The sequence below is a fragment of the Dendroctonus ponderosae genome, unplaced genomic scaffold (assembly GCF_020466585.1).
Source record: "Dendroctonus ponderosae isolate FM_Combo_2020 unplaced genomic scaffold, Dpon_F_20191213v2 Dpon_F_20191213_10, whole genome shotgun sequence".
Classification (NCBI taxonomy): Eukaryota; Metazoa; Arthropoda; class Insecta; order Coleoptera; family Curculionidae; genus Dendroctonus; species Dendroctonus ponderosae.
The window spans coordinates 3982807-3997191 of NW_026017111.1; the positions used below are offsets into that span (position 1 = coordinate 3982807).

Below are 14385 nucleotides of genomic sequence, written 5' to 3' on the forward strand. Positions count from 1 at the left end.
ATATTTTGGCGCTATTTTAAATAAAGTTTTACAATTTTAAGGCTCAAGATTCAATTTGAAAGGTTTACGCAGGTTAAAAGCAAGTTTCCCAATTTAGTTCACCCAATTCATCATTTTTGCCGGTAAAAGTAGTTCAGTAGGTTGAGGATCTAGTAAAAGGATGTAAAATCACTCATTTGAGTTATAAAATAACTCTATTTAAGAGCCACAGAAGACGTCTTTTTATGAACTTGCTCCAGTTCTTCAATGAGAAGCTCCTCTTGAGGAAATTTTACTACAATTTCGGGGATGAGAAAGCCAGTGCGGATCTACTAAATAGGACTCGCGCCCTATCTTTGACACAGAACAGTCCCAAACCCCAAACACCGTATCGGACAGGCTATTAAAGTTACCCCCGCAAACATTGTAACTAACATACACGCTCCTCGCATAATAGTGGAGAGAAGCAATATGGTCAGCAAAAGCCCTCGGCCATAAAATTAATACCTTTATTCTATTAGAAAGGAAATTTTCTAAATGTTTCGTCAGTAATGCTGTTAATGACAGTCCGAATGGACCTAATTTGGGAAACGGTCCCCCTAGGTTTAACCGTAATTTATCGGCGAGTGCCACTGATTTCGACAGTCTGCCAGCAAACGGTTTTTGAAACTGCAATTATGGAAATGTAGCGAAAAACTGCGGGATATCGGACCTATTAGCACAACTGTACCATGCCAGAGGGTTAACTGTTTAGTCTTTTAGGCAGAAAATATTTTTTGCCTCCTTTTCCTTGCTCGATCAAAAAGAAGTCTGTTGAAGGATTCACGGCTCTTTAAAATAAGGACGGCCAGTTTATAAGCATAACGTCTGTATAAGCAAATAAGCTACATTCGCATCGAGTAATTGGCTTTTGAATATGAAAGTGCAGCTTACTTTTCAATATTTCCGCTATTACTTACCCAGATCAAAGGGCTGAATATATGTACGAGTTTTAGATGTTTATGGGCTAAATATGTATATCTTTTTCAAAAGCATCGTGGTTCCAATATTTTTGCAACATTGTTTAATTATTAAGCATTTAATTGAATTGATCAAGATATATTGGTTTAGTTTCATTTGAAAAACTTTGCGTAAAAACACGCGTATAACCGCCGATTTAGCGCTTGTAGGCCTACGAGTTTGGCAACTAATTGCATTGCGCTGTCAAAAAATCGGCCTACTATACGAGCAAGCGCGGGCAAATCCGGAAACTTTTACGAATGAATCAAAACATATCCAGCGTGGTCCTCAAATAATATGTTGTTTAAGCAAAAATATTGCGTTTTGGCCAAATTTCTCCTGTCGAGAATGAACAGTTTCCGAAGTACAGGGTGTGATAGTGTATGTAAATTCAAATTTTCCTTCAATAGATTCTTAAGCAGTTTTACTGCTGCCAAAAATGTTGTGTTTGGGCGTTAGTTGACGAGTACAAAATCACGGATTTTTTTCTACCGTCTCCAAGACAATTTTGGACAAAAAATCATGTTCCAAAGCTAACTGACGACCATTTTCCTTCTGCTTCCATGCGCAATTTCTGTATTTTTAACATACTTTCAATGCAAAAACCAACATATTAAGCACACACATGTTCTAATAGTCCCCATATAAATCACGTCTATCCATCACAGCACGATGATAGATTTCAAGATGGAAATCCTGATTGACTAGGATGAAATAGCCGAAATCTGACAACAGATCCATCAATGTGTCCTTTTAAGTCGATCTCGAACAGCCAAATGCAATTCGAATGAACAGAAAAAGCCCCATTAAAATATCCCTTATATTTTAATAAGCATCCAAACATCGGAAATTCAGTGCTCCCTTTACGACTGAAGGGTGCAAATTCGACTAGATCGATGCCCATCGCTGGTATTATTAAAATTATCTCGAAACACCCTTCCTACAAGCTCAAGCTCCAATAAGCTTTATCTGCTTCATAACATGAAATAACTGTAATTCGGCTAAATTTTATTAGGGAATTTTCGTATCGTGCACAGTTCGGTGTCATTCAAGCAGAATTTCCCCTTTTGGAGGCTTGCGCTTGTTGAATTTCATTTTAAGACGCCCCCGTTTAGTTCCATGTAATTTAGGTGTAATTGTTAGTAACAGTTCAGGAGCTATTTCCTCTCATTCATCTGTCTAAACGTGTATATTCTCAAGGGTTTTTTGCATTATTGATGTTGAAAAGTTCGCGCCCTTTGATATATTTGCCATTATGAAAGCCCTCAGCTATTCTGCTCGTTCCCTTTCATCAGGAACATCTCGGCTCGTCGAAACGTTGTAAACTTAACTACTTCTGGGCTTAGTTGGGAGTCGGCTTTAATATCGTATCTCCGGTACATCTTTTAAAAGGAGAGATATCAGCTGCTTTAATGCCTCTCCTTTTCGTGTAAGACAGTTTCGCTAAATCCCGAATTTTAGCTTCAAAATACATCCACCTTTCACCATTTGGTAACATCGTGTTCGCATTATAAACGAGATTAGATTTTTAGCGAGGAACTGGCTGAAGAAGATGCACATTTTGAAAGTGAGTTTTGTCTCCAGTTGCTGATGGAAAACACGCCAACTTAAGGCCTGTTTCATTATTGAGTCACTTTAATTACAATGCGGCATTTCACGAGGAGAAATCATCAAAACCGTAATGGCATAATCCCAGTTACGCTTGGTCTTTCCACTTTTCTTCAGCTTGATTATAGGCTGCTCGAACCGCAAGCATGCGAGATTGCAACTGAGTCAATGATTCTCGTTTCTCACGAGCCACGGCGATTTGTTTACTTCTTCGCATCTTATTTTTTCCTTTTTGGACTTAATGACTTTATCTTCTCAAGATGCATGGCGCAGATCCGGAACCCATCATTTGCCAGCGAAATGTTCAAATGGAAATTTGATTTGTTTTGCGCGTGCTTGTTCCAATGTCTGTGGAAGGAGTGAAAACAAATTTCCAGACTTGGAAAGTGTGTCTTTTTGTCAAAATAGTGTTTTTTTGCATAGAGAATTCCCTTTGCCAGTGCGTAGGGTTTCATGAATTTTACGAGAAAATGTGACGGAAACTGATGGCAGGCACCAAAATGCGGCAGTTGAGGCGTTTTGGCATTTAAATAGTTAGCAAAAATCAGATTAATGCGATTTTAACCAAAGCTGTTAGGTGTTCGAATTCAGGTCTCGTCTACTGATGGTGAAAATTCAAAGACGCTCCTTGCCTTCGCTTGAAAATAGCGAATTTTTGAAGCAGAGAGCACAGCCGGGTCGGACTTTTCAAGTTTAAACAATATTCCCTAAGCTCTCAACCGTCGGAATTTTAGGCGATTTTCGTAAAACCTGGCGCATATTTACAACCAAGTATATTTTAAAGAGAGTGAAAATTTTAAGTTGCTACTTCCTCTAGTTTAGGCGGGGCCAATTTTTTTAGTTTTGGAGGGGCCAAATGATTCATTTTCAGAGCGAAACTCACTAAACTGGCAAATCTCAATAATTACGATGTTTTTAGTAAAACTTTCCGCATATTTAGCGTCAGGTTAATCAGGGCAAAAATGTCAAGCCACTGCATGCTTTGGTTTGGATGAGGCAAATTTCTAAAGTAGAAACTGCAATTGGCAAAAAAGTTTCACTTTGAACGCGATTTTTAGTAAACCTCCCAATTTAAGGCGATTTATCTGAAACTCTTGCAATCTTTAGAACCCAGTGTCCCAGTTTTAAAGAGGATGCAAAACTTGAAGTTGCTGCTTGCTTTCATTTGGACGAGGCAAATTTCTAAAGAAAACTCGAGTTTGAGTAAAAAATATCAATTTTGATACGGATATTCACTGAACTGGCAAACCTCAGGATTTAAGGCAGTTATTGTGAAACTTTTGGCCTCGTTAGACGCGACTGTTTTCTGATTAGTGTGAAAACGGCAAGTTGTTACTTATTTTGGTGTGGACGCGGCAAATTTTTAAATCTGATAATGCAGTGAGTACAATGTTTCATTTGGAGAGCGATCTTTTGCGGAATCGACAAGCTCATATTTAGGGTGATTTTTGGAAAAAAATTGTCATCATCTTTAGAACCAAGCCTCTCGTGAAGAGGGTAAAAACATCGAGTTGCTACTTGCTTTCTTGTGTACGAGGCGAATTTTTAACGGTGAGAATGCAGTTGGGCTAAAAGATTCACTTTGAGAGCAATATTTATTGAACTGACAAAGCTCACGATTTAGGGCTATTTTTGTGAATCTTTGAGCATCTTTAGAATGGATCGTCTTGTAAAGAACGTGAAAACTACAAGTTGCTACTTGCTTTCGTTTGGACGACGCCAATTTTTAAACAAGTGTGCACAATTGGGAAAGTGTTTTATTTTGAGTCCGAGATTCACTTAACTCGCAAACCTCAGTATTTTAGACGATTTGCGTGAATCTGGTTGCCTTTAGAATCAAGTGCCGTTTAAAAAAGTGAAAATTTCCAATTGCTACTTGTTTTCGTTTAAACGAGGCGAATTTTTAAAGACAAGATTGCAGTTGGAAAAGAAATATTTTAAGAGCGATGTTTACTAAACTGTCAAACCTTAAGATTTAGGGCGATTTTTATGAAACTCTTTCCTTTTTAGACCCAAGTGCCCTTTAATGGGAGTGAAAATGTCAAGTTCCTACCTGTTTTTGCGTCCACGAGACGAATTGTTTAAAGGGACAACTCAGTCGGGCAAAACCTATCATGTTGATAGCGAGATTCACTTAACTGAGAAACCTCAGATTTTTTGGAGACTTTTGTAAAACTCCTCTCATCTTTAGAACCAAGTCTCTTTTAAAGAGAGGGAATGTTTCAAGTTCCACCTTGCTTTCATTTAGACGAAGCAATTTTTTTCAACGAGAGAACGCAACTATGTGAAAACCGCTCTTATTGAGCCAGAGTTCAAAAAGTTCGCAAGAATCAAATTTTGGGGTGATTTTAACTAAAGTTTCCCAATACTGAGTCTCGAGTGTCGTCTACCGATGACAAAAATGTCAAGTTGCTACTCGTGCCACATTTGAAGTTAACAGTTTCTAAAGTAGAGCGTACAACTGTGTGAAAACGGCGATTTTCAGGCCGGCGTTCCAAAAGTCCGTAAGCATCAAGTTTCCGTGCGATTTTAACTAAAGTCGCAACAGTTTGAAATTGTGATAGTATCTACCTATGGTGAAAATTTAAAGTTGCTTCTCCTGCTCTATTTGAAGTTTGAAAATTTTAAAGTAACTCGCGCAACTATGTGAAAACCGCTATTTTTAAGCCAGCGTTCGAAGAGTTGGCAAGAATCAATTGTGGGGGTGTTTTTAACTAAAGTTTCCAAATATTGAGTCTCAAGTGTCATCTAGCGATGACAAAAATATTAGGTTGCTACGCGTGCCACATTTGAAGTTAGAACTTTTCGAAACTAGGGCAGTCAACTGTGAAAAATCCGCAATTTTCAGGCCAATTGAAAAATGTCGCAGGCATCAAAATTATCTGCGATTTTCATAAAATGTTCACACATTTGAGACTCTAGCATCACCTACTGCTGGTAAAAATGAAAAATTGCTGTTCCCATTATAATCCAAGTTTGGATTTTTTAAAGCAGAGCGCGCAACCGCGTGAAAAACGCGAATTTTAGCCCAGCGTTCGAAAAGTTTGCAAGCATCAAATTTTGGCGTTCAAAAAGTTCGCATAAATCGCATGCATTAAATTTCGGTGCAACTTTCACTAAAGTTTCTGAACTTTGAGATTCAAGTCTCCTCTACTGATGGTGAAAGTTTAAACCTGCTACTCGTCTAATATTCAAAGTTTGGAATTTTTAAGCGACGGTAGACGAGAGTTTGGAGGAGACAACAGTCGAAGTTCGATAGCATTAAAAAAACCATTTAAATTACATTTACAATGTACCAAATACGCACAAAAATGGCATTATTTCTTTCAAAATGTCTTCAGGAAAATGTCCAGGTTTTGTTGAGGAAAAAACCCAGGCTAGGAAATGCGCTTCTTCTTGAAGAATTAGCCAAAAGCTCAAAAATTCAAAAATAAGTAGATTCACATGGTATTTGCAGAATTTACTAACGGAAGTTTTTTGTATAAAATCCTGCGAAATATCTTCTAACTGCCCTGGATTGGGAATAAGCAGCACATGAATCCAGATGTACAAAACCACAATTTTTTTTAGATTTTGCCCAGAAATTCTCAAGAAGAGGAGGTGTCTTAAAATCAAAGAAATTCATCTGCTTTTACAGAATCTGTTTTCTTCGTTATATGAGTATGTGCGTACCTGCCTTCGCCTGGAAGCAAGAGGAAAAATTGATTTTAAACTAAATATTTCAACGACTTGTTTCCTTATAATCAAAGCCTTGATTTACAGCCTTTTGCATTAATATTCAAGTCCCAGTTACAGTCAGTATAGCAAGTTTCACACACTCACAAATATTTCACTTGCTTCGGAACGTCTAATGATATCCCAAATGTGCCTAATTTTCCGAAAGGCTCGATAATTATTTACGAGGCAAAATCCTGCTGAGGAAAGGAGCTCGACATCTGGGTGGAAAGCGTACTCGTTATTCATTCGGCGTCTAGGAGAAAACCGGATAATTATGGCGGATCTAATCATTTCGAAACGCCTTATTTAAATTGTATGGCAGCGGTTTGAAATAGAATTGACTGGAGAAGAGTTGCAAAGCAACAAAAGCGATAAAATTATGCCTTGTTCGTAAGCGAGCGAAAATGCGAGCGTTTTGAATATGCAGTTAAAGCAGATTTATTGGATTTTCTGTACTTAATGGACAAGAGTTCAAGTGTTTTTTGGGTAAAATTGTGGCATTTTGAGTTGGTTCGTGTTCAACAGATTCAAAGTCCTCTTTCGTTGGAAGTTATTGCAATATAAGGTGTTTCATTTTTCAAACACTCTCTCAATTCAATTAGTCGCTTTTGAACCATACGGACATCAGCTTCAGCAATTTTCTCTCCTACTTGAAATAAACAGTTTTTAATTTTTGGTACTAAATCGGCACCTTGTTAATGTTCATTTCCATTCCAAAGCCCAATAAGCTGCAGCTTTGTACAGGTACTTAATGAGAGCTCTTGATGCCTCAACCGGCCGTTTCATTCTGCGAAAGGGAAAGCGCCGATTTTTCGTTTGGAAAACTTTGAAGCGAATTAGCGTGATTTTCATGTCGAAGACGTTGAAAATTTCAATAGGGATCTAATTAAGGGTTGATGAAGCGGGCGCGTAAATTCCCGATGCGACTTAAAAATTGGATTAAAACGTGCCGGTAATAAAACCATGAGAAATTTTACAGATTTCATCATTAAAAGATGGCCCGTCCTGCGAACGGCTTAATCATTATTATTCAGGCAGCACTAAACCCAACTCTTTGACAAAGTTCTCGTTTGTAATGGCACTTTAAGCACTTTAAGCAAATTGCGCTTTGATTAAGCGGGTTTTGATAGATCTGTAGCGTTTAGGAATAATTTGTCTTGTCTTTGAATTGCATCAAATGTTGGCTTATTGAATTTTTCAGGTTTCAAGAGCAAACTTAAAGCAATTTCCACTGTAAAGTGTGTTGGGGGCAATAAAAAATCAAAGCTCGGAAAAACCCCGGTCATTTCAATTAGAGCCAATGGGCGATTTCCAAAGTTAGTAAATTAAACCGGTCGAATATAGACGGACAAACCGAGGGGCAAATTTTATTATGCGACAAACGAAGAGCGCATAAACTTACTGGCTGCATTTGTCCACACAAATGGCCGACAGGATGCCGGGTATAGTCACAAGCGAAATCCAATTTGGGCCATTACCATATTTCATAAAACTTTGTTTCCAACAAAATTGCTGCCATTGCAAATCTTTCGACGGATACACCGGACAATATATCTGGCTGGCTAACACGAAAACGGGATTTTCTGGATGCACTTCATCAGGCCAATGGCAAAAGAAGTGCCAGGTATTTGCTGTGAAATACTGTCGATTGCGCCAATTTTTTATATTTGAAAATGTGCTCTGACCAGAGTTGCATGTTGAAGAAAAGAATTGTTTTCATCGACTAACTTTCCGTTGCTGCAAATAAAGATCGCTTATGAAGACCCAACTCTTGCCAAGTGGAAAAATGAAGAAACCGTACATTTTACGACAAAATCAAGGAGATCGGCAGATGTTGCAGCGAAAGATTTAAAATTGTTACACAAGCATGCGATCGATGTGAGAATCACGTTTCTGAGTTTTTTCTCGATCTGTCTAAGGCAGTTGATAATCTCGCTCACGTTTTCTTGATACCGGCATTTGATGGTGGCACATCTAATATATACCGGGTGTTTTTCCGGCATAAAGTGTCCGCTATTTCACTGGACGATTGCTCAGGTAATTTTACGATAAAAATCCATTTGGGCATGGGTCCGCAGGGCCTTTCTTATTTTAATTTTTGTGTTTTCTAAATAATTGTCCAAATAATATCAATGTTTGCAAGTTTAAAAACATCAGAAACTTGAATCTGATCATGGTTTCGACCTGTAGACGACGCTTTGTTGAGGTCTTTATATCTTGTAAAAGTCATAATTTATATTAGGAAATACAGTGAAAAGTGTCTTTTTAGGAGATCGGCCCAATTTGCACCTCAATCTTCGATGTCTTCTAAATCCGCATTTACTTCAATTTGCTCCAAATTGTCACCATTTCTTGCTTGAAGTTTGGTCGATAAGCCCTAGAGACTTCAAGTTTGCACTTGCTTTGGTGTGGATACGCCAAATTTTGTGCAAAGACTGGCTTTAGAAGATCGGACCGATTTCTAGCTCGATTTTCAGTGTTTGTTCAAAAATCAGCCTTCACCTCCATCTGCTTCACATTTTCATCATTTTTCCTTTGAAGTGTGGTCGATAAGCCCTAGAGACTTCAAGTTTGCACTTGCTTTGGTGTCGATACGCCAAATTTTGTACAAAGACTGGCTTTAAGAGATCGGGCCGATTTCTAACTCGATGTTCGGTTTTGTTCAAAAATCAGCCTTCACCTCCATCTGCTCCACATTTTCATCATTTTTTCCTTGAAGTAGGGTCGATAAGCCCTAGAGACTTCAAGCTTGCACTTGTTTTGGTGTGGATATGCCAAATTTTGTACAAAGACTGTCTTTAGGAGATCGGGTCGATTTGCAGCTCGATTTTTAATGTTTTGTTGAAAATCAACCTGCGTTTAGATCTACTTGAATTTTGTCTGATTTGTTCCAAGGAGGGTCTTATGCCTGAGAGATTGCAAGTTTTGAGATTGTTCTGGGTTGGATGCGCTAAATTTTGAAAAAAGAGGGTATTTAGGAGATCGGGCCAATTGCAGTTCAATCTTCGGTGTTTTATTAAAAATCAGCTTTCACTTTGATCTGCTTCAATTTTTCCTGATTTGTTCCTTGAAGTGTCTTCTATAAGCCCTGATATTTCAAGTTGGCAGTTCTTTTCAGTAAAATACTTTAGTTGAGTAGTGTTATTTTGTGGAAAACACATGCGTCAATTATCTGGAAAACGGTTGTTTGCAGCGACTTTTGACGAAAACACTTTCTTTCCCGAAAAGATTATACCCGAATTGAATATGATGCGAAAAAATGGCATAGAAGCATGCAAGAAAAGCTATGACTCTTACAAAACCTCCACACGAAGTTCAGTCTTCATATCATATCTTTGAAACAGCCGGTATACTCAGCAGTTGTTGTTGCTAGACGTATATCGATGAAAGAAGATTAATTTTCCAGGGATGGTGAAAGAACAACTAATTCTCAACAATCGCCGGGAAAACCACTTCAAAACGGAATAAAATATATTAAAATTGGCCGAAGGCACAAAACCGTAAGCTTGAAATGATCTCATGCTCCCTGCGGCTAAACACTGTGCGTTGCATTGTTCAAAAAAAAGCACATTTTCCATTAATTGTTTTATTTTGCTGCCGCTAGACGAACAACAAACTGAACCATTCTTCTAAAGTGACAGGGCGTTTTTCATTTCAACCTAAACTCCCAGTTTTATGGCTCATAAAAGTTGGGCACTTCAAGTGGCCCTATAAAGTTTACGTCGTCGATTTTACCTTGTATTCGAGACATGGTTGTATCACTTTACGATTAAGAATACAGCCACAGTTAATAAAAGAATTGCTCACAAAGTCACTTTTAATGTGTCCATAAAATCGAGTGGGTTGTGGGTTTTTTTTTAAGGCATCCTTGCTAGCAACTAATCGACGTAGATTCAGGTGAAAATCAATGAAGAATGTTTCAAATATCACTGGGAATATAGTTTGAGAGTTTTATGTCCTGGACACTGGCAACGGTGCACATTAATAACCGGTAAACTTCAAGGAGTTTCAGCCAAAGGTTACGTTGCAAAAAAAGTTTTATGGGGCCTGCCAGTTCCAAATTAAATTCAAGTGAAAAGTTTCGTCCTGGCAGGCGAATTAAAACCAAATTAACAAACATACGCCCGCCTGCCCAATTTCCACTTTTCCTTTTTTGGGTTCGAAGAACAGGGGCACCCTCATTGATAATGTCCAATTGCGGTTTCTGGCCGACGTGTTTTCCTTTCGAGAATTTATCGAGATAGTTCGTGAATTATTTAGTGCGCCCACTTTTTTTTAATTGCATATCCGACGGGTTTGTGGGAAATACGAGGTGAAAAGTGCCAGGCTTTTAAGGAGAAAAATGTCTTCAAATTCAGCGTCTTTTGAATAATTGCCGAGAACTTAAACAATATTCTTAAGTGTGAAAACAAAAATAGTTCATCCTGAAGCAAACGAAAGTTTGGCTAGTTTTGAATGGTTTTTTAAATTTTTGATTTTCAATTGCCTTTAGCTGCTCTTAGATGGTCTCAAACATGCTGCATATAACTATCAAGAATTATCTGGAAAACAAACTGAAAAAGTCTTCAAGTACGACACTCTCCCCTAAACCCGACGAAGCCTAAAGATCGGTAAATGAAAATACCCAATATACTCGGTAGCTTATGAAAATGTTGGCACATTTGCAGATTACAGAGTGACTAATTCTATCCGCCTTTTTGCTTCAGCAGTTCACCAAATGTGCATGAACTAAAACGTTGAAACTTCAGGATTATGCAAAAAATTACCACTTTGGAATGCAAAAATTGCCTATTGTGCGCCTGATCTGAGTTGTTCATGTTTCGGTGTGTACATTTGCGACCACATACACTTTCTCAATAGGAAACATGTTAATCATTCAGTCGAGTAAAAAGATAAAGGGACAAATTAAGAGTGTGCTCGGCTATGGGTTTATCTAAAGTGAAATGGTTGAGGATAGGGCGCCCGCATGCAGAAACTTGGTGAGATGATCACTAACCTACAGGGTGTCTTGTGCATTTTTCCACATGCGTAGCTTGATCCCATTGAGGTTACTTAAGAGCGAAATAATATTTCGCCGCTTTTGAATATGGATTAGCTGGATCTAAGAATTATTGCCGGTGACTACACTAAACATATTTTCTTTTTTCTTCCAGGTGGCACGATGCAACCTTCGGTAAGTTCGGCTTTACATTTCCCCTCACATACCAATTGTCTATATGTAAATATATAATAATCAAAAATAATACAAGTACAAATATAATATAAATACCAATCTAATACGTCTCGTAAATTTGCACAAGTGGAAAGCTCTTTAGGTGGCAGGCAGTCAAAAGACTCAAAAATTTTACAACAGTGGAGGTCGATGTTTTCGTTAAGAGCAAATAAAAAATTCAAGTCTCAAAATAAAACACGACGGACGCTTCCGATAAAGCACGGTTGATTAGTTTTGATTTTTGGTCGAAAATTTCATACGTTAAATCATAAAAACTCACCTTAAATGACTTAAATAAGACACTATTTTTGTCGGAAGTTAGTGCTAAATTCAACCGATGATCTAAACCTGCCAGAGCACTGCAAACCGAAATAATATGCTAAAATGGTTGAGCGTGAGGCAGTAAGAGGAGCCATCAAGTCCGAGACTTATATTGCGTCTTCTGGAACTAATTTAAGGGCCTCTCGCTTAGCGTTTTCCATAAAAAGAGCGGCAGGAGAGCAATGTGAAAGACATGGCGGCCCATTTGGCACATCTGCTGCCCGCAAGACAATTGCGTATACATTTATAAGGAGCCCGTTGCATGGGAATATGATAGATATCGTGAATTTCGAATGCAAACTCCCCCGGCGATATTTCAGCGTTCGCAGCAATATTAGGAGTTTCTTCGGGAATTAAGGCGAAAGGGAGCAATAAATTGTCCGCTTTGTTTTATTGAAATTGAACCTCTCAACGATCGAACTTTGAAATTATGCAGATTACAGTGCAGACGCACGACTCGTTTACATTGATAACTTCCAGTATTGCCACTCGTGGAGGAAAACAACCATCTGGATATTCGAACATTAATAAATTTCCATGGCCTTTTGGCAAACTTCCTACAGTGATTTTTACGTAATGGCAGTGTGTTTCCTCATAATGCCAACGTTATGAATTACCGTCTTGTCCAACTTCTTTGCCAAATAGGCAGTGATCTTGTGATATATTTAGCGCGATACTTTGACATTTTCAGAATGAAATCGTTTTATGAGTTTATCATTTATTTGGATGCCGATTCTATTTCCAGCGAACTTAACCATTTATTTATGTTATTTTAATGTGGCGTGAATGTAAAATAGACAACTGCAAATTCAGCAGTCTAGTCGGGAAATGTTCCCCTAGTCATGTCGCTGTTTTTGATTCGAATTAATAATAAATCAGACAAAAAGTTTGCCAACTACCACAAAGGACAAACTGAGGCCAGAGAGATAATGAAATACCAAAATCTTAAAGCAATTGAAATAATCAAAAATGTAAACATCAATTTTAAAGCAGACACTGAAAATGTAAGCATTATTTACAATGGCATTCTGACTTAATGATATTTTATTTATATATTTGTTGAAGAAAAGTACAATAAAGTGGAATAAGTAGACTTTTTCTGGTTGTCTCCAGGCAGAATCAAACATTCACCTCTGCAAATAGTTCAGTCGACATTATCTCTCAGCATGGAGAGTCCAGAAATTTTGTTTTAGTATGTATTTAAGTTCGACAACAAATAATTTTATGTACTGTGCTATGTGTTTTGGATTGTTTTTGTGCTGATATGGAATCGTGTATTAATTAATTCATGTGAGTGAAATCTGCTCTCTAATAATTTTTCACCTCGGTATAAATATTAGGAGCTTGTAATAATTCTTGCAAAAATATGCTCTTCAAGAACAAGAGGTATGTTAGAGATAGATTTTGCAGTCTCATTTTTCTTACAGTGTCTAACCCGGAGGAAGGCAGCAGAGCACCGCCAAAACGTTGGAAAACCTTACTTAGACGAAAATTTCCCAACTAGGGCGACATCCCCAGGAATTTTAGTAACTAACAAAATTATATTTTTTGGAAGGGATGAAAAAATTGGAGCCAAAAGGAGATTATGTTGAGAAAAAAAACGTTTTTTGGCCGAAAAAACATCTCGTTCACTCACTGACTCATCAAACGACCCACTTCATTATGAACTTGAATTTCAGCACTGACTTTCCCAACGTCTAAAAATTCACTGGATTTGTGCATGCAAGCGAGTTAGACTTAAACCCGAAATATAAGCAAGTTCCGTTAGATTTTTTCATTAGAAACTTGAAACACGTCAGTTTAATCTGAATGGTTTCTGCCAGTTTGGCTATAATTTAGGTAATGTTGTGGTGTCCATAAGGAAAATCGAACTGCATTTTCAGGTTCTCATAGTGATGCACTCCAACATCAAAGACATTGGCTTAGAGGGAAGCGACTTCGCCTGGCCATTTCCGAATTGCGAACCGAATAAGTCAAGTTAGTCTTGTACAACTTGCGTGCTATTTCGGTCAAACGTAGATAATAGGTTTATGTACTAACTAATTTTCCTCGAGTTTATAGTATTTAGAGTTAGTCAAGAGTAGTTTTGCTGTTATATACAAACAACTTGAAAATTTGTAGTGTAAAAGTGTAATTTTTTCACGTGTTATTTTCGTCATCGTTTGTTTGATGAGCGCCCCAACATTCTAGTGTGTTTGAGGTTTTGGATTTAAGTCAAAGCAATTCGGGTAATTTACAATTTTTATCTAATAAATCATTGCCTATCATAAATCAATTTATTAGTCAGCTGTCCTGCTCATCTATACCCGTATACATATACCGTACATAATACATGTAACATATAGTACATGGAAAAACGAGTTTTGGCACTTCTTCTATGAAGAAGTAAAACTCGGTTATTTCCAAAGTGCCAAACCTAAAGACCCGTGAGGAGAGAACCAAAATCTCAATCTGATGGAAAGGTTGGCCTTCAGATTAAACCAAAGAAGTGATTGAAAATCGCCACGAAACATATGGAAAATTTCGATCACAACACCTTTTTAAATGAC

At 37.7% G+C, this 14385-nt stretch overlaps 1 long non-coding RNA gene across 1 annotated transcript; it reads left to right on the forward strand.

Moving 5' to 3' along the window:
• The first annotated feature begins 12954 nt into the window (after nucleotides 1-12954).
• On the forward strand, nucleotides 12955-14107 carry LOC109546961. The gene is made up of 3 exons (XR_002172831.2): nucleotides 12955-13126; nucleotides 13264-13630; nucleotides 13720-14107. It is a non-coding gene; the product is annotated as an uncharacterized LOC109546961 (long non-coding RNA).
• Nucleotides 14108-14385: the final 278 nt, after the last annotated feature.